Below are 21,130 nucleotides of genomic sequence, written 5' to 3'. Positions count from 1 at the left end.
TTTTTCTCTGCACCCCATGTGGTTCCCGCCTTGATGTTAAATTTGATTCTGATATTATTTTGCAATAATGTGTCAAAGACTGAATATCTGAAAGAAAATATTTTACTTCCTGGAAAAATGCTTTATGCATACAATTTCCATGATTACAGGAAAAATGTCACTAAATATAGGAGTATTTTCTTTGATTATTAAGGATGGGTGTGCATAAGGCTAAGTTTGGCTTTTCGACTTCCAATAGTCCGTAAACACATTTGTTGGCAGGGGTATTCTATAATAACACATAGTTTGTGGATAAAGGAAAGGTTTTAACCTTAGGTGTTACAGTATGGGGTCTATTAAGAGTTGGGTAAACTACGAAACTATGTAGCTATCAAATTATGCATTCGGCAAAAAAGTATGCAAATTTTGAACAGGAGATATTTCGTAATTCAAATGAACCAACAGAGCCTTTAACATAGAAGAAAGTTGAGCTGCTGAATGTGAGACAGCTGCTACCGTAAGTGATGTCAAATAGGATAACTCTGATATCTGTGATAGATTGAAGAGCAGTGGAATTTTTCACAACACAACCCAGGTATACATTTACACATATTTTTAAGATGGCCAAAGGCGGCCAAGCACATTTGAAGTACTTCGTTTCTGTACCGTGGTACATATTTGTGTAACACAAACAAATCATGTATACATCGTTTCTGTACCATGGTACATTTTTGTGTAACACTAACAAATCATGTATACATCGTTTCTGTACCGTGGTACACTTTTGTGTAACACTAACAAATAATGTATACTTCGTTTCTGTACCGTGGTACACTTTTGTGTAACACTAACAAATAATGTATGCTTCGTTTCTGTACCGTGGTACACTTTTGTGTAACACAAACGAATCATTTATACATCGTGTCTGTACCGTGGTACACTTTTGTGTAACACAAACGAATCTTATCATATTTCCTTTCTGCACCGTGGTGCACATCGATAGGTATTAACCGGAGGTTTATAATGTAAAGGAAAAATTGTGGAAAGCAGAATATAAAACGTACATTTTACTGTGTGATGACATAGCAATGACTGCAGGTGATTGTGTTGATCAGTCATTTAAGAGTACTTATATGAGAGTGTTACGGAACGAGATAATAAAAACATTATTCTTTTGCATTTATAAGGATTTGGTATGAAAACACTCCTTATTTACTGGCACTATGACAAACGCGTACTAACACTCAATAAAGATTATTTAAAAGGTGTATTTAAGTATTATTAGCCCACAGATTGTTTTCAAATATATATCTGCAAAGCTCAAACTAAGTTCAATTCGAATTTCATAGGTATAATACAAGATGTAACTTTAAAATGTTAGGTATGAACTGCATATTAGGTTTTTGTACTCTCCTTGAATGTTTCATTTCATTAGTTCTGATATTACAATGCTGTGCTAATCAATATTCAATTTTGATTAAACAAGTTTGATTAATTGTCATTGGGAAAATATCCATTTAAATTAAATGTGAACTATTTTGGACACTAGTTAAACGAAATGTACAAAAGGCATTTGTAATGTGAAGTGGAATATTGAATTTCATTGAAAATTCTATTAATCGAAATTGAAAGTTGAATATAAACACTTTATCGTATTATCCAATTATACTCTATCTACGCGACACTGTGTACTGAATGACGCAGGTTATGAAGACCTACGTTATTCACTAATGGCTATTTATATTCTGTGGGTAACTCTCGTGTCCAATTAGAGGCGGAGACCTAGCTCATAAAGCAAACAATGTAGACTTTAAGAAAAAGATATTTGATATACAAAAGGTTCGGATGTGATCAAATGAAAACTGTGATTTATTAGGACTAATTAAAATATTTAGTCGTGTCACGTAGCCTACACTTAAAAATGCGTCTAATTGTATATATTTATCATTAAAATGCTCAGGATTATATGCTCTCATATTCATAGCATAATTTATATTGTTTATGATTTAAATAAAAGTTGTTTCCTGCTGATATTTGGCAAAAGCTCACAAATAAAAACCATCTGATGACGGTAGATGTTGATTGTATGTCCTGTCTGATACAACAGCTAATCGTGACCGTGGTACAATGTACACCTTTTGGGTCATTAGCTGTTAGTGGTAACTAACAGCAAGACAAATTATACCACAGAAACGGAGTATAAATGCTACGTTTGTGTACCATACTGAGTTGACCACGCTATTCTTATGAATCATTCCTGATCGCCTCCGACCATCAATAAGAATGATACAAAATGGTTTCATAATAATAAGAAATAGCTACATTAATTAGGACATATGTCGCCTATCATATTAATATTTGATTCATGAAAAGAACAAGGTGTTGTGGAGTTATACTTCGACTGTACACGTAATGGCAAAGGTAAAATCGTATATCCCTTGATTTGGATATAGACCTGTCCTTTACAACACAAATCAAAAGTGTAACTGGTTAGCTTACAGTCCATATGGATGGGATTTTGAAGAATATAAAATTACAATGAGGTCAGATTTACATATCCTACTTTTTATGTTGTAGATCATTCCGTAATGAATTGTAACAGGACAGGTATGCCTCTAATTCTAAACATACCGCGAACCAATGGGCATCTAATAAAAATATTTTTTTACATCATTGACATAAATGAACTGAATGTGTCAAAATCTTATTTCTAAAATACATCCAATTGTTCACGACATATTTAATTTCATGGTTCCAATATAGTATTTTCTTTTTTGATGTTGATCCTATGCTTTAATTGTTTTGCCTTATCTTTGTAATGAATTTATTTATTTTGATTTACATTGTCTATACAATTTATCTATCTAATATTGTGGTTAATTTTATTTTTTGTAAAAATAGTTGTAAACAAAATATGGATTATAATGCCATTTCGGCCATTAAGGAATAATAAGCGGTACTTAAGTTGAACAAAAAATATAGATGTATGTCTGGGGTCTTCGAAACGTTTCCAGAAAAAAAAATGGAAAAGGTTCCTATAAGATGAACATAACACACAGGTGACAGAACCTTCAACATTAGGTAATAGATACAGTATGCATACAAATAAGTTACACTGCATAGTACAGCTGTTTCGTCCTCCTAGGTCTCATAACGCTGCAAATGTATAACCTTTGTTGACACTGAATATTTTGTTTTACTAGTTTGTGCTATAAACCGCGCTAGAATATATCGAAGCTTCATGGTTATGACCAACTTATTCATGCATGGCATGTGTTCCCTATTATTGTGATGCATGCTTCAACGCCACTAGATCATTACAAAAAAACGGATAAATATGACAACGGGAAAATGAACCTCTGAAAAAGACCTGTCACCTAAACCCAAATTACACATTTAGAAAATACCCTGAGAGGTGTTATTATTTACTCAAATTTTGAAGAGAAAGCAAATACTATTATGAATGGCCCGACTAGCGATCATTCCTCTACCAAGTGAATGACCCCTAAGACACAAACATTTAAAAGTATTTGATTCTAAATTGATAACAAGTAGTAGAAGTAATGCGTTGAAATATGAATTTTGTCATTTTGACAAGTCAAGTTCGTATAATCTTTAGTGAAATGATTTATTTCAAAAGCCTTGTCATCTTAATACATCATAAAACAGAGCATGTATAATTATTTTGTTATATGCAATAATTTCATATAAGGGCAAATACATAATTTACTGATTTTTTGTGGATAAATTTATAACGATTTGTCAGTTTTTTCTCATGGCTACATTTCAAGGATCGGTGCGTAAAGCTGTACCTACCCGCGTTTTAAAGGAGTCGTTTTGTGTCAACTTTGACAGGTAATGCATCAATCATCTTTATAATACATCTTGTTGACCACAAAATGAAAAATGTAAGGGTGTCCATCCTTGTACATATGATTTAAGATGGATGTATTAGAAAGTTTGTTTTGACAGATTAAAGATATGACAAATGATGAGCATTGAAGCAAAATTTTAACATAATAAAAATGTTATTTCTAAGCGGAGATAACATTGTTAGAACCAAATCAAATTATAACAATGATGGATTGCTCTTGACTTTGGTTTTACCATGGATCAGTTTTGCAGAATTCTAACACAGAAATTTGTATTTCTGAAACAAGATATCTTGGTGTTTTTTGATAAAAACCAGTAGTAAAATCTCGTACACTGTAATCGTTTTGGTTAAAATTAAAATTATATATTATTATCAAATGATAGATACTTAGGAGAATTAGTATGAAACCCATTGATGAGGCAATAACTTATCATTCTTTGCATCTTAATACCGAATATTGTTATTTACAAGAGTCAAATATAATCATTATGATCTTAATTGCAAATTAAAAGTTTCAGACAACCCTTTTTCCAATTACATATAACTTTAAAATAACACTAACTAGGCCGATCATGATTTATCGATACAAAAAACTGCTCTTCGAAATCAGTGTACATTTTGAGAAGTTGAATATTTAATGTACATATCAGTAAAATGATATGTTGATATGGTATGCATTCCACTAAACTAACGCCCGCCTCACTTCTGTTAGGTAACACACGTCTTGTAGTAAATTACATCTTATTTACGCATATAGGTATATACAACGAAAAGACAAAATATACATAAAATAAATAAAAACTATCTGTTCCCTTGCGTATCGTATGAACTTAAGCTGCATGAGCATTATTACTGCCACCAGGCAGGGACTAACAGTTTGGGAAATAATACACTGGTAAACCCGGTAACACACATGCATATTACAGACTAAGGCCACATTATATCTTTCTTTTGGGCCTGTGCGAGTAACAACCAAGAGAATAAAATGTAAATAAAAACAAAAAATATTATATAAATTAGATGACTGAAAACATAAATCGAATATGTTAGTCTGATTTTTCTAGATTCCCGTCAATATTTTGAAATAACTATTGAAATATCCTTAAACTGTTAGAGGTGTTATTAACAGTGTAATTGAACAAATAAATAAATAATTTAATTCTAAATAAATAATTAAAATAACTAAATAAATGAAAATAAAAATAAATCAACATGATTATTGTGTTTCACATCTAAGCTATTCACGAAAGTGTCAAACTATACAATGTTAGCATCCCTATGATAATGCTGAGCTATACGTATAAAAGCGACGAACTTTCTGAGTCCCAGTTATTTTCAAATAACAGCATACCTATAAGGAAGTAAATAATTTCGAATTCTGAGCTACTACATCTAATAATTAAAACTATTCAAGAGGTACAGAATCAATCTAAGAACTTTTAACACACTTCCATAAAAAATCCAGACGCTAAGGTAAATATGAAACATACATAGAAAGTTAAAAAACAATCTCAATTTTAAACGTTATAAGTACATAGCTATATACATAATGCACACAACGACCAAGTTAATAAGGGAAGAAATGGATATCAGATCAGGTAGGCTCAGTTGTAAAGGTCAATGACAGTGCTATTTACATATCGTTAGAGAAGTATGTAATGCAATACTAGAAAATGTGGAGTGCGTTTTTGTTTTGTCGATTGGGGAATACGGGTTACAATCCAAACACAAGGTTATGCAAACAAACATGGGTAGTACAGTATTGACTCGTTTCGTTCTTTAATAGTCCAATTTTACATGAAAACATATTTATGGAGCATTTTATTTCCTGAACAAGTAATAAAATATAAAGCAAAACATAGATATAGTTTCTGGCACATTGAATACTATTTTCCACCCTAAAATGGCATATAACTATCATATAGGCATTTTCGATTACATGATAAAAGAGAATAAGACAATAAATAAATAAATGTTAAATAAAAAGTAAATAAATATTAAATAAATAAATCGTCATCACACAATCACAAATTCGGAAGTCAAAGTAACATGATAAGACAACAAGAATCAAAGAAGAAGAAGAAATAGAAGAAGAAGAATCAAAGAAGAAGAAGAAGAAGAAGAAGAAGAAGAAGAAGAAGAAGAAGATGAAGAAGAAATAGAAGTAGAAGAAGAATCAAAGAAAACGAAGAAGAAGAAGAAGAAGAAGAAGAAGAAGAAGAAGAAGAAGAAGAAGAAGAAGAAGAAAAAGAAGAAGAAGAAGAAGAAGAAGTAGAAGAAGAAGAAGAAGAAGAAGAAAAAGAAGAAGAAAACAACAACAAAAACATAAGCATCAGGATTTCAGGAAGTGTAAGTGGACCTACACGAGTTCCATGGAGTAGTATGTGGTACCGAATGTCCGCACAGGTGATAGAGATCAGACGTATCAAACTGAATACATACTGTAGGTATACCAAGGTATAATTCAGGCAGAAACGTATAAATAACTCAAATTGACTCCTTTCATAAATATACAACATGGTTTTGCTCCCCTTTCATTCAATTTAAATAGCTTCAATTTTAAATCGACATTCGATAAAGTGCATAAGTTGTGAAAGAGGGATATTGTGAGGATTTTATTGCGCAATATTTTAAGAATATTTACAAAATGATACTTATACATCGATATTGGCAAACATCAGAAAAACAAATTAGTCTATTTCTATTTACCATAAAATAACTTTAAATACGATATTACCGTTAAATGTGATAATGTTTTTTTTGTATTTGGCGGTAAGGTATTTGCAAGAAAAATCGTACTATCTATTTTAATAAAATACAAATGTTCAGGGTTTTAATATCAGAAAAGAAAAGAAAAGAATTAATGGATTTAAATAAAAGTAATGAACGTAAATATTGTCGCATAAATAAGGAATATGACATTAAACCAACAACAATAGTTCTGAAAAAGGACACGCTGACATTAAATAAATCCATTGAAAACATGCCGAAGTGATGTAATGGACTTCCATACGGCATTAAGTAGAAATCACACATTAGTTAAACGATAAAGATTAAATATCTCTTACCTTGTTGTAAATGTATGCTTATCAGAAAAACAGATCACGACTTTAAATGTAGAAAGTTAATCCCCATACATGTTATAGTTCCATAGTAATAATCCAATGAGTATCTCTGCTGCCTGACTCACACTGATAAACGATATAATAAAACCGTGTAGCCCTTTTACGTTTATACACAATCAACCCATACACCGCTTTCAGTCGCGGTTAGCACGACCGTGTCATATCTCGTATGTCCAAACTGGTTGCATGTGTATTACGCCTTCACATGGAACGTTAAATGCTCATTGTAACAAGAAACTTATTCGCACCACCCGAACGGGTGCATTTCAAACTATAACCCTATTTAGTGTAGCTGACATTCCCTATATCAATTTACTGCTCGTAAATTGATATACGAGAATACTGTCTCATCTATTTATATTTTTATCTGCCTATGAAATTGACATCTATTGTCGAAAATGTTCATTTGTTAAAAATGAGGATAGCTTTATCTTTGTAATCAAAAACTATGACATTGTTTTTCGCACTTTAGTGCTAACTTTTGAGATTTATCTGAATGTAATGTGATAAAAACCCCGAAATTCCATTATATTTATTTTGATAAACGATAACCATTTATCTAAGATATAATTAATATTCATGTGGAAACGTCTGACGATTTGTGTTGCTCTGTACTTATACGATCAAGAAATACCCTTTGGATCAATTCTGTAAGAGTGCCGTAAGCAAAATATTACCATATATTATCCTTAAATCATTAATATGTATAATCATTAATAATCTTCGAACACAAACATATTTCTTTTCCTATTTAATAGGCAAAAGTAATGGTGATTTCTGAATTTATTCCATTTCGTTATTGTGTATGTAATATATGCCGTTTTAATTATCGATATCAAAACTATAACGAACATTTCATTTTATCGCAAATGATTTTATATATATTTATTATGAGTATTCAACAGAGTGAAAAAATACATCAAAACACCATATAACAAGGCGTTAACACATCAGGATACAATACAACACTCGTAATAATAACACAAAAGAAACCACGGGGTCAATGCATTGATCAAAATACACCAAAGAGTCTACACACAACGACAAAAAAAAGCTTCAACACACATCAATAAAATACACCACAACTTCAACACACATCAACAAAATACACCACAGCGTTAACACACATCAACAAAATATGCAACAACGTCAACACATCAACAAAATATACCACAGCGTCAACATAAATCAACAAAATACACCACAGCGTCAATATACATCAACAAAACACACCACAGCGTCAACACATCAACAAAATACACCACAGCGTCAACACACATCAGCAAAATATGCAACGGCGTCAACACATCAACAAAATACACCACAGCGTCAACACATCAACAAAATACACCACAGCATCAACACACATCAACAAAATATGCAACAGCGTCAACACATCAACAAATTACACCACAGCGTCAACACACATCAGCAAAATATGCAACGGCGTCAACACATCAACAAAATACACCACAGCGTCAACACATCAACAAAATACACCACAGCATCAACACACATCAACAAAATATGCAACAGCGTCAACACACATCAACAACATACGTCACAGTGTCAACATACACCACAACGTATGCAACAGCATCAACACACATCAGCAAAAAACACCAAGGATTCGACACACATCAACAAAATACACCACAGCGTCAATACACATCAACAAAATATGCAACAACGTCAACACGTCAACAAAATATGCAACAGCGTCAACACACATCAACAACATACGTCACAGTGTCAACATACACCACAACATATGCAACAGCATCAACACACATCAGCAAAAAACACCAAGGATTCGGCACACATCAACAAAATACACCACAGCGTCAATCCACATCAACAAAATATGCAACAACGTCAACACGTCAACAAAATATGCAACAACGTCAACACATCAACAAAATACACCACAGCGCCAACACACAACAACAAAATATGCAACAACGTCAACACGTCAACAAAATATGCAACAGCGTCAACACACATCAACAACATTCACCACAGCGTCAACACACATCAGGAAAATATGCAACGGCGTCAACACACATCAACAAAAAACACCATGGCTTCGACACACATCAACAAAATACACCACAGCGTCAACACACATCAACCAAATATGTAACAACGTCAACACATCAACAAAATACAGCACAGCGTCAACACACACCAACAAAATATGCAACAACGTCAACATATCAACAAAATACACCACAGCGTCAACACACATGAACAAAATACACCACAGCGTCAACACACATCAACAAGATACACCCCGGCATCAACACACATCAACAAAATACACCACAGCATCAACACACATCGACAAAATACACCACAGCGTCAACCCACATTAACAAAATACACCACAGCGTCAACACACATCAGCAAAATATGCAACGGCGTCAACACACATCAACAAAAAACACCATGGCTTCGACACACATCAACAAAATTCTCCACAGCGTCAACACACATCAACCAAATATGTACCAACGTCAACACATCAACAAAATACAGCACAGAGTCAACACACATCAACAAAATATGCAACAGCATCAACACACATCAACAACATTCACCACAGCGTCAACACACATCAGCAAAAAACACCATGGCTTCGACACACATCAACAAAATTCTCCACAGCGTCAACACACATCAACCAAATATGTACCAACGTCAACACATCAACAAAATACAGCACAGCGTCAACACACAAAGACAAAATACACCACAGCGTCGACACACAACGACAAATTACACCACAGCGTCAACACACATCAGCAAAATATGCAACAGCGTCAACACACATCAACAACATTCACCACAGCGTCAACAGACATCAGAAAAATATGCAACGGCGTCAACACACATCAACAAAAAACACCATGGCTTCGACACACATCAACAAAATACAGCACAGCGTCAACACACATCAACAAAATATGCAACAACGTCAACACGTCAACAAAATACACCACGGCGTCAACACACATCAACAAAATACACCACAGCGTCGACACACAACGACAAAATACAACACAGCATCAACACACATCAACAAAATACACCACAGCATCAACATATGCAACAACGTCAACACGTCAACAAAATACACCACAGCGTCAACACACATCAACAAGATACACCACGGCATCAACACACATCAACAAAATACACCACAGCGTCGACACACAACGACAAAATACACCACAGCATCAACACACATCAACAAAATACACCACAGCGTCAAAACACATCAACTAAATACACCAAAGCGTCAACACACATCAACAAAATATGAAACAGCATCAACACCCATCAACAAAATACAACACAGCGTCAACACACATCAGCAGAATATGCAACGGCGTCAACACACATCAACAAAATACACCACAGCGCCAACACACATCAACAAAAAACACCACAGCGTCAATACACAAAGACAAAATACAGCACAGCATCAACACACATCGACACGTCAACACACATTAACAAAATACACCACAGCGTCAACACACATTAACAAAATACACCACAGCATCAACACAGATCAACAAAATACACTACAGCCTCAACACACACCAACAAAATACACCACAGCATTTACACACATCAACAAAATACACCACAGCGCCAACACACATCAACAAAAAACACCACAGCGTCAATCCACAAAGACAAAATACACCACAGCATCAATACACATCGACAAAATACACCACAGCGTCAACACACATCAGCAGAATATGCAACGTCGTCAACACACATCAACAAAATACACCACAGCGCCAACACACATCAACAAAAAACACCACAGCGTCAATACACAAAGACACAATACACCACAGCATCAACACACATCGACAAAATACACCCCAGCATCAACACATCAACAACATATGCGACGGTGTCAACATACATCAACAAAATACATCACAGTGTCAACACACATCAACAACATACACCACAGAGTCAACACATACTAACAAATTACGCCACAGAGTCTACACATACTAACAAATTACGCCACAGAGTCTACACATACTAACAAATTACGCCACAGAGTCTACACATACTAACAAATTACGCCACAGAGTCTACACATACTAACAAATTACGCCACAGAGTCAACACATACTAACAAATTACACAACAGAGTCAACACATACTAACAAATTACACAACAGAGTCAACACATACTAACAAATTACACCACAGCGTCAACACATACTAACAAATTACAACACAGCGTCAACACATACTAACAAATTACGCCACAGAGTCAACACATACTAACAAATTACTCCACAGAGTCAACACATACTAACAAATTACACAACAGAGTCAACACATACTAACAAATTACACAACAGAGTCAACACATACTAACAAATTACACAACAGAGTCAACACATACTAACAAATTAAGCAACAGAGTCAACACATACTAACAAATTACACCACAGCGTCAACACATACTAACAAAATTCACCACAGAGTCAACACATACTAACAAATTACGCCACAGAGTCTACACATACTAACAAATTACGCCACAGAGTCAACAAATTACACCACAGAGTCAACACATACTAACAAATTAAGCAACAGAGTCAACACATACTAACAAATTACACAACAGAGTCAACACATACTAACAAATTACAACACAGCGTCAACACATACTAACAAATTACTCCACAGAGTCAACACATACTAGCAAATTACACCACAGAGTCAACACATAGTAACAAATTACACTACAGTGTCAACACACATCAACAACATACACCACAGAGTCAACACATACTAACAAATTAAGCAACAGAGTCAACACATACTAACAAATTACACAACAGAGTCAACACATACTAACAAATTACAACACAGCGTCAACACATACTAACAAATTACAACACAGCGTCAACACATACTAACAAATTACACCACAGCGTCAACACATACTAACAAAATTCACCACAGAGTCAACACATACTAACAAATTACAACACAGCGTCAACACATACTAACAAATTACACCACAGCGTCAACACATACTAACAAATTACACCACAGCGTCAACACATACTAACAAATACACCACATCATCAACACATCAACAACATATGCAGCAGCATCAACACACATCAACAAAATACTCCACAGCGTCAATACACATCAACAAAATACACCACAGCATTAACACATCAACAACATACACCACAGCGTCAGTACATCAACAACATATGCAACGGCGTCAACATACATCAACAAAATACACCACAGCGTCAATACACATCAAGGAAATACACCACAGCATCAACACACATCGACAAAATACACCCCAGCATCAACACATCAACAACATATGCAACGGCGTCAACATACATCAACAAAATACATCACAGTGTCAACCCACATCAACAAAATATGCAACAACGTCAACATATCAACAAAATACACAAAAGAGTAAACATATATCTGCAAAATATGCAACAACGTCAACACGGCAACAAAATACACCACAGCGTCAACACACATTAACAAAATACACCACAGCATCAACACACATCAACGAAATACACCACAGCGCCAACACACATCAACAAAAAACACCACAGCGTCAATCCACAAAGACAAAATACACCACAGCATCAACACATCAACAACATATGCAGTAGCATCAACACACATCAACAAAATACACCACAGCATCAACACAGATCAACAAAATACACTACAGCATCAACACACACCAACAAAATACACCACAGCATTAACACACATCAACAAAATACACCACAGCGTCAACACATACTAACAAATTACACCACAGAGTCAACACATACGAACAAAATGCACCACAGCGTCAACACATACTAGTAAATTACTCCACATAGTCAACACATACTAACAAATTACTCCACAGTCAACACATAATAACAAATTACACCACAGAGTCAACACATACAAATTACACCACAGAGTCAACACATTCTAACAAATTACACCACAGAGTCAACACATACAGTAAATTACTCCACAGAGTCAACACATGCTAACAAATTACACCACAGAGTCAACATATACTAACAAAATACACCCCAGAGACAACACATACTAACAAATTACACCACAGAGGCAACACATACTAACAAATTACTCCACAGTCAACACATACTAACAAATTACACAACAGAGTCAACACATACTAACAAATTACCCCACAGAGTCAACACATACTAACAAATTTCACCACAGAGTCAACACATACTAACAAACTACGCCACAGAGTCAACACATACTAACAAATTACACAACAGAGTCAACACATACTAACAAATTACACAACAGAGTCAACACATACTAACAAATTACACAACAGAGTCAACACATACTAACAAATTACAGCACAGAGTCAACACATACTAACAAATTGCGCCACAGAGTCAACACATACTAACAAAATGCACCAAAGCGTCAACACATACTAGTAAATTACTCCACAGAGTCAACACATGCTAACAAATTACACCACAGAGTCAACATATACTAACAAAATACACCCCAGAGACAACACATACTAACAAATTACACCACAGAGGCAACACATACTAACAAATTACACCACAGCGACAACACATACAAACAAAATTCCCCACAGCGCCAACACATACTAGTAAATTACTCCACAGAGTCAACACATGCTAACAAATTACACCACAGAGTCAACACATACCAGCAAATTACACCACAGAGTCAACACATACAGTAAATTACTCCACAGAGTCAACACATGCTAACAAATTACACCACAGAGTCAACATATACTAACAAAATACACCCCAGAGACAACACATACTAACAAATTACACCACATAGTCAACACATACTAACAAATTACTCCACAGTCAACACATACTAACAAATTACACAACAGAGTCAACACATACTAACAAATTACAGCACAGAGTCAACACATACTAACAAATTACAGCACAGAGTCAACACATACTAACAAATTACCCCACAGAGTCAACACATACTAACAAATTACAGCACAGAGTCAACACATACTAACAAATTACGCCACAGAGTCTACACATACTAACAAATTACGCCACAGAGTCTACACATACTAACAAATTACGCCACAGAGTCTACACATACTAACAAATTACACCACAGAGACAACACATACTAACAAATTACTCCACAGTCAACACATAATAACAAATTACACCACAGAGTCAACACATGCTAGCAAATTACACCACAGAGTCAACACATACCAGCAAATTACACCACAGAGTCAACACATACGAACAAATTACGCCACAGAGTCAACACATACTAACAAAATGCACCAAAGCGTCAACACATACTAGTAAATTACTCCACAGAGTCAACACATGCTAACAAATTACACCACAGAGTCAACACATACTAGCAAATTACACCACAGAGTCAACACATACCAGCAAATTACACCACAGAGTCAACACATACAAATTACACCACAGAGTCAACACATTCTAACAAATTACACCACAGAGTCAACACATACTATCAAATTACTCCACAGAGTCAACACATACTAACAAATTTCACCACAGAGTCAACACATACTAACAAAATGCACCACAGCGTCAACACATACTAGTAAATTACTCCACAGAGTCAACACATACTAACAAATTACTCCACAGTCAACACATACTAACAAATTACACCACAGAGTCAACACATACTAACAAAATGTACCACAGCGTCAACACATACTAGTAAATTACTCCACAGAGTCAACACATACTAACAAATTACTCCACAGAGTCAACACATACTAACAAATTACACCATAGAGTCAATACATACTAACAAATTACACCACAGCGTCAACACATACTAACAAATTACACCACAGAGTCAATACATACTAACAAAATACACCACAGAGTCAACACATACTAACAAATTACACCACAGAGTCAATACATAGTAACAAATTACACCACAGAGTCAACACATACTAACAAATTACACCACAGAGTCAACACATACTAACAAATTACTCCACGGAGTCAACACATACTACCAAATTACACCACAGAGTCAACACATACTATCAAATTACTCCACAGAGTCAACACATACTTACAAATTACACCACAGCGTAAACACACATACTAACAAAATACACCACAGAGTCAACACATACTAACAAATTACACCATAGAGTCAATACATACTAACAAATTACACCACAGCGTCAACACATACTAACAAATTACTCCACAGAGTCAACACATACTAACAAATTACACCACAGAGTCAACACATACTAACAAATTACACCACGGCGTCAACACATACTAAGAAAATACACCACAGAGTGAACACATACTAACAAATTACACCACAGAGTCAACACATACTAACAAATTACACCACAGCGTCAACACATACTAGCAAATTACTCCACAGAGTCAACACATACTAACAAATTACACCACAGCGTAAACACACATACTAACAAAATACACCACAGAGTCAACACATACTAACAAATTACTCCACAGAGTCAACACATACTAACAAATTACACCACAGCGTAAACACACATACTAACAAAATACACCACAGAGTCAACACATACTAACAAATTACACTACAGAGTCAACACACATCAACAAAATACACCACAGAGTCAACACATACTAACAAATTACACCACAGAGTCAACACACACTAACAAACTACGCCACAGAGTCAACACATACTTACAAATTACACCACAGAGTCAACACATACTAACAAATTACACTACAGAGCCAACACACATCAACAAAATACACCACAGAGTCAACACATACTAACAAATTACGCCACATAGTCAACACATAATAACAAATTACACCTCAGCGTCAACACATACTAACAAATTACACCACAGCGTCAACACATACTAACAAATTACAACACAGCGTCAACACATACTAACAAATTACGCCACAGAGTCAACACATAATAACAAATTACACCACAGCGTCAACACATACTAACAAATTGCGCCACAGAGTCAACACACACTAACAAATTACGCCACAGAGTCAACACATACTAACAACTTACACCACAGCGTCAACACATACTAACAAATTACACCACAGAGTCAATACACAATCACAAAATTGACCAGAGAGGCAACATATTGGGACGCAATATATATTGTACCACAGCGCTAGCGTCAACACGCAATGACCAAATTCGACATGTTTAGAAAATCTGTAGAAGCCCAAGCAAAATGTATCATAAAATCCTACAAAACAACGGCTTTAGGGAGGGTTCCCTCTTCATGCATCCCATAAAGTACCCGTGATGGTTTCAAGTGAATTTGTATCAAGTTCTGACTGTATTCGTATCGGTTGACGCCTTATTGTAGTTTTATTATTATCTACTTTATAAAAATCCCACAATGGTGATAATTGTATACGAAAAAAAAGAATAAAAAAAGCTTATGCTAGTTTGAGATTTGACTGGATGAACAACATTGTAGCCACTGCACACCTCCGTTTTTTTAATGGCGTGCAGTTACATGATAAATAATAGATTTCTGGTGAAAAGGAACACCACCACCTGCAGCAGAGAACAGCAAGTCAGCTATCACAAACACATAGGCAAGGTGAACTGACTCTATGGAGGTACGAAATGGTGATACACATAAAAGGGAATATTTACGTGTAATTTCTCACTTTTAAGCCGGAAAAGATCAGCTTGCCATCCCATAGGGGGAGATAGCCTCGTACAGAATGCCGCGATCTAAGTCATAACAATAGTATGACGTCACGTTATCAATGCATTGACATAGCAAACAACTCTGGATTTGCTAGAAAAAAAACTTGCAATCAACACTTATATTTCATGCAATCATCGCTTGCCAGTGGATTTGTGAGTGAAACGGAATGGGAGAAAAACAATCTTCCTCTACCTTGAGGTTCCCTGTGACACTCTCAAGATAGGAGAAGAATCTATTAGTCTATTAATTAAGACACATTCTAATAATTGTTGTTTTATATTTTCATGTTAAAAACCCCGTGAATATTAAAAAAAAAAATCATAATGGCGAAAATTAAGTTATTTAAGGACCCTGTCCCACTGCACTGTGTGTTTTCCTATATACATTAACATTCCCTCAACTTCCGTTTATCATAACTGTATCACAGTTGGGCCAAGCTCAATCGGTTAGAGCGGTAGTACAAATCACATCAATCTGAAGTCCAGTGATCGAATCTCGGGTAGCCTCGCTGATTTTTTTACACACAAACAACTGTTGTTGATTTCATGTCCTTTATTCTATCTTTTATATTTGTCATAAAAGTCCTGCAAGGTATGGTTCTCTTTTCAGAAATTATTAACAAAAAATATATAGTCAATCCGGAAAAATAGTTTCCGACACATCTTTGCAGTTTTTGGCAGTGGTATGGGGATCCTTAACATAATCGTTTAGAAATCAAAGAAAAGACAATCCAGAAGCATATAGTGATATTTGTGTTTTGAACAGAATCTCTTGGTTTTCATAACTGCTAGTTTGTGTGTGGTCATATACTTTGTGTGTGATCATATACTTTGTGTGTGGTGTGTGGTCATATACTTTGTGTGTGGTGTGTGATCATATACTTTGTGTGTGGTCATATACTTCTTCACAGACAGTAGATAACAATTTCTGTATCTTCCGTCTTCGGTGTTAGGTCAAAGGGAGGTTATCATAGTAACGTCTGCCCAGAAAAAAATCGTTATCTATGTTCTAAGCCTTTGTCTATGGCCGGCTCGGAAACTACCAAAACTCCAGCAGGAGATATATATGAAACCGTATCCTTTGTCAAACAACGTAGCTAACTTATCATACATGTTAAGTATGACATATTTATATTTATAAATGCAGTAATGCGCTGGAATTTGACAAAAGGTGGTTATCACTAAATGGAAATCTCAGAGAAAATACCGAAGTAAAATACCTGCCCACCGTGTCTAAGATAGTTGTTTCCTCGATAATGCAAGGGACAAGAGTCACTTGTGGTGCTGGAATGGTATACCATTTCACAGCATATGGGTTTACCGTTGCATACATGTGTATAATAGGGACTAATCATGTCTATAAAGAAAGGTATTGACAACGTTGTGCGTATATACCCTTGTTGGCTTGAAATCAAAGACACTACAATCTCTTCCACTTCAGCCGTTTTCCTCGACATTAACTTACAACATGACTAATAGTGGCGACTTACTACTAAATTGATAACTAGAAATACGGAGAGGAAAAGAACCTGTGCGATAAATAGGACGCTTTCAATTTTTCTGAAAGTGAATTTTCTCTTCCTTGATAGTCACATCCCTTGAGCTTGATCCGAATATTGTGACATATGTGATAGACGTCGACTGCTGACGGACATACTAACAACACAAGGTTTCCAAGTATGCAGGTCGATGACACCTATGGACAGCGTGCAGGTTGGTGAAAACTATGCACAAATTTAATTGTCGACATCATGATCTCATTTGGAAATATTATATTTCTACGTGTGAGATGGAGATCACAGAACTGCGTGTTATCACTAGTCGTGACTATCTAGATTGTCGCAATGAGGAGGTGACACTATTTGGATGATTCCTAAATTTACATGGCGGCTGTCGTCCATGTTACAGAGGATACTTACTCTTCAGGAACACATGGTCTTATTTTCTAAGAACTATTTCAAAATCTTCATTCCCATTTTGACTTAGTTTTATTGAGTTCGAATTACGGGTTTTGTTGACACTCGGACATTCTCTTGTTTTTCCCAGTTGTTTTGATATCTTTTCAGTTCCGATTGTTGTCATTTCGTATCGTTTTTTAGTGAACATTTATTTCGTATTTGTCGATGCTTAAGTATATATTTTTGTTTCTTATATACTTAAACTGTGTATTGCAAATAGCATGGTAGCATTCTAACTAGCGCTCAATAATTTTCGAATAATGTGACACACCGACACGTCATGCAATATAATTCTAACAAACGAAATACATTTTAATGTTGATTGATGGAAAGATTGCTTGGTCATCCTATAGATGTGGATACCCTTTATCAGTTAGTCATATGAGATAGTAAACCACTATATCAACGTCAATATATTAGTTGGTGAAAGTGCAACTGAAGAACAATGACATACTGTAAAATCACTCATTTTCATGGGCTTTTTAATTTCGTTGATTTCGTGGGTACTCCATCTATGAAATTAAAAGGTCCACAAAGTAATTTCAAGTTTGATATAAAGCAATTATCCGTTTGAGTTAGTACTTGTTATCTACAAGAATTTATGTACCCAGGAAGTTGTGTTTTGTCGGGAAATTACGAAATTCGGGCCCCACGAAAATATCTGATTTCACAGTATGTCTGATATATAGTTAGTATTATAATATTTTGACTTCTGCATAAAACGATTCAAATCATATAGCTTTTGTCAGCTATAATGGTATAACGTCCAAACTGTCATTTTTTATCAACAAAATCAAATTACTTGTTTGGATTGAAATGATAATTTAGACATTAAAGTATCACGGCTCTTCACCACCTAGAAGGAGACACACACGGGATTGTTACACCCTCACACAATTCTACTTCACATTACGCTCCGTCAACTTTTTGACATTTGTGTTAATATTTGAATAGTTTCCTTATTTTCAATTTAGTTGATAACATGTTATACAATATGGGCAAACAAGATAATAGTATAGAGGTACCCGAATATCTAAACTGATGCTTGTGAATTTGTGTTTTAGTGTGGTTCGTATAGAATACATTTTCACATTTCAATCCATTTAACTTATAAATGGGTTTTACATTTTTTAGCGTGTAAATGGAATTGATACCTCATTTTATGTATATCTTGCAAAATCCTACCAGAGTGTACACCCAATACAGTTTAAAGGGTCCGACAAGAAAAAAATAGATCGCGACTTATAAAACGCAAAGAATCGTCCAAAATAATTCCAAATATGTCTGAGGTGGCTCGCAAAGTCGTCTTAGGAAAACTTCTGTTCATAGAATTAGGCACACGTTACTGCAAAGCCTTCTCGTCGAATATATATGCATGTAAATGTATTAAGAATTAATGACAGAACCAGACAGAACAAATGGAAAATATTAATTTCAAATTCATAAAACCTTCAAAACTGTTGCTAGACCTCTTGACGTTTTGTACATGTTTCAGAATGTTCTTTTTGAGTAGTCGCAAGGTTCCCATTTCCATTAAAAATGTTTAAGTTATTTGCATATTTAATTAAGCATTGAACTGCTTTCAGTTGGCATTCATAGGCAATATGAATGCCAACTGGACAAAGACACATGTTAGATTTGCCTTTGTACAGTTTGAATTCATAATGCCTATGAATGCCAACTGAAAACGTTTCAATACTTATATTTACCATTTTTAGAATCTGTTCTGAGTTTAATCAGATGGTCAAATAGCTTACCTTCGATGTTGTTATGACATATTCCAGGAGTACAGTAATGGAAGTGAGCGTAACTTCCCCTGGAATTTGGAGGATGTGGAGAAAACTGGAACGAGATCTGGACGAAGTGAATGTGGTAAAATATTACCGAGAACGTCCGGCCTTGTGACTCGTTGATAAGTGGCGAGGAGAGACAGTTTTACTTGAGGAAGAAATACTCCTTTGAATTCATTTGAAAGAGGAGTGTAGACGGTGGATAGCCGGTATCCGTCACTCACCCGGTTGAGGCAATCCGCGACGAGGAAGATATTCCAGTTATCACAATGTGTGTACAGTATATAACAATCCCTTAACGCATTGGACCATATTGTATAAAGTCACATGACCTGAAATAGACTTGGGTCTATTAAACAATGAATTATTAGTATATTTGAACCTAAGGAAATAAAATTGCCTTTGTCAAATGCCAATAGATCATTATTTACTGAATCGAATTATTATCTGATCACAATTATCCATTCAGACTTGAAAATTGCAGAACAAAAATCAGTAGTTTCACTTATAATGACTTTGCGCACACATGCATTAGAAAGTGAAGAAAAACAAACAACCACATGACAAAATGCCATTAATTAT

General features: G+C 35.1%; 2 long non-coding RNA genes across 3 annotated transcripts in view; one reads left to right on the top strand and one right to left on the bottom strand.

The window, feature by feature from the left end:
• LOC110456818 overlaps nucleotides 1-20,599 on the bottom strand; it is a 31,285-nt gene extending 10,686 nt beyond the window's left edge. The window contains exon 1 of one of the 2 annotated variants that reach the window (XR_002463632.1): nucleotides 20,516-20,599. This is a non-coding gene — a long non-coding RNA (uncharacterized LOC110456818). Of the gene's footprint in view, nucleotides 1-6,921; nucleotides 7,243-20,515 lie in introns of those variants that run through there. The other variant, XR_002463631.1, reaches the window with a different exon arrangement.
• LOC110456819 lies at nucleotides 466-20,627 on the top strand. The gene is made up of 3 exons (XR_002463633.1): nucleotides 466-574; nucleotides 18,390-18,513; nucleotides 20,543-20,627. It is a non-coding gene; the product is annotated as an uncharacterized LOC110456819 (long non-coding RNA).
• Nucleotides 20,628-21,130: the final 503 nt, after the last annotated feature.

This window comes from Mizuhopecten yessoensis, unplaced genomic scaffold, assembly GCF_002113885.1.
Source record: "Mizuhopecten yessoensis strain PY_sf001 unplaced genomic scaffold, ASM211388v2 scaffold8853, whole genome shotgun sequence".
In the NCBI taxonomy this organism is placed as follows: domain Eukaryota; kingdom Metazoa; phylum Mollusca; class Bivalvia; order Pectinida; family Pectinidae; genus Mizuhopecten; species Mizuhopecten yessoensis.
Note: the sequence above shows the minus strand (reverse complement) of the source record. Positions and strands in the feature narration are given on the sequence as shown.